Raw genomic sequence first — 1,849 nt, forward strand, 5'->3', positions numbered from 1 at the left:
AATTGAGCATCTCTGGAGAGACCTGAAAATGGCTGTCCACCAACGTTTACCATCCAACCTGACAGAACTGGAGAGGATCTGCAAGGAGGAATGGCAGAGGATACCCAAATCCAGATGTGAAAAACTTGTTGCATCTTTCCCAAAACGACTCATGGCTGTATTAGATCAAAAGGGTGCTTCTACTAAATACTGAGCAAAGGGTCTGAATACTTATGACCATGTGATATTTCAGTTTTTCTTTTTTAATAAATTTTCAAAAATTTCTACATTTCTGTTTTTTTCTGTCAAGATGGCGTGCTGAGTGTACATTACTGAGAAATAAAATGAACTTTTTAGATTTTTGGAAAATGGCTGCAATGAAACAAAGAGTGAAAAATTTAAAGGGGTCTGAATACTTTCCGTACCCACTGTATATATATATTTCCATATTATAGGAAATGTTGTAGTTAGAAATGTGTAAAGTAGAAAGCTGTAGATGCTCACCTTGTTCTCCACAAGCGACTCGATCCAAATACTGATGGACCTGATTTAAAACTATAAAGAAAGTTTAACTGGGGGTGTGACAAAGACTCCTCCCTCTGATGGATCTACAGAAAAACTACAGAGCGGAGCTTCTTCCGTCACAAAGGAAACTTTGGTCGAGTGCAGACACACAAACATCACACACTCGTACTGTCCTGGGAGATTATTATGATGTTCCAGGTGGTAAGACCTCCTACCTGGTCCCTCCTCTTTCTCCTCCTCCTCTCCGTCTTCCTCTTTCTCCTCCGTCGCTTCTATAACTCCAGCTGCTGAAGAGGAGGAGAAGTCCCGGTTAGCTGGCTGGTTAAGCATAGCCCGATATTCTCAACATTTGTCACAACAAGGTCAGCTCTTTTATAATCTTTGCTTTTTATTTTAGTATATCAATAACACATTCATTTCATCTGGGGTGTGAGACATGTCCATGTTATGATGTCCAGTCAATGGGAGAAATGTCTCACTTCATCAGAAGAAGCTGCGTTATCTGGTTAGACGTGAAACTTTGTACCAGACTGCAGACGAATCATCACTGTGGTGGCGGCTCACCAGTAAACCTGCATTACTACTGAAATGTGCTGTCTGTCAGAAACTGTCCAGGCGATCCACCCTGTTACATTTGGAAAGTGTGGTCATCAAATGTCACTAAAATAGAGGTTATGATCTACAAAATCTGAACTTTTCTGTTAAATGTAGTCCAGTTTTAACCGACGGTCAGACGTGCTGGCTGTTCTCAGCTGCTCCATCAGCAAACTGATGCTCCCCGTCATCTCTGATGATGATGATGATGATCATTTGTATTAAAATGTGCTGCTGTACTTTTCCGGGTAGGAAAGGGTTAGGGATCAGGGTAGAGTTAGGGGTAGGGGATGCAGAGTAGGCATGGACCGGTGGTGTGATAACCTTAATACAGAGATGGGGACTCGAGTTAGAGACTCGGACTCGAGTGCGACTTAAGTCGCACACACAGTGACTTCAGACTCAACTTGAGACTCGTCCTCAAAAGGCTTCAGACTCGACTCGGGCGCGGGACTAATGAACAATGTTTATTTTTTAGGAAACGTCTGTTGAGCTTGCCGTTATTCCCTCTCTCCGTTACCTATAACCTGCCTACGTAACACGTAGCATCTGCTGCACGCGGCCGCACGTGAGAGAGGACAACAAACACCACAGCTGCTCCGCCATTCATCATAAACTTTGGCTTTAAAACTTACATACAACATACATCTCGACATACAACGAGACCCAAACAAAGACACGCTGAACGCAAATATGTGGTGAGTGAACATGTTTAGCTCAGCATTGGCCATCTAACGTTAGCTTGCTTCTT

General features: G+C 42.9%; 1 protein-coding gene across 1 annotated transcript in view; it reads right to left on the minus strand.

The window, feature by feature from the left end:
- LOC123985906 (piezo-type mechanosensitive ion channel component 2-like) overlaps positions 1 to 1,849 on the minus strand; it is a 55,443-nt gene that overhangs the window by 28,219 nt on the left and 25,375 nt on the right. The window lies entirely within an intron of this gene.

This window comes from Micropterus dolomieu, linkage group LG01, assembly GCF_021292245.1.
Source record: "Micropterus dolomieu isolate WLL.071019.BEF.003 ecotype Adirondacks linkage group LG01, ASM2129224v1, whole genome shotgun sequence".
Lineage (NCBI taxonomy): Eukaryota > Metazoa > Chordata > Actinopteri > Centrarchiformes > Centrarchidae > Micropterus > Micropterus dolomieu.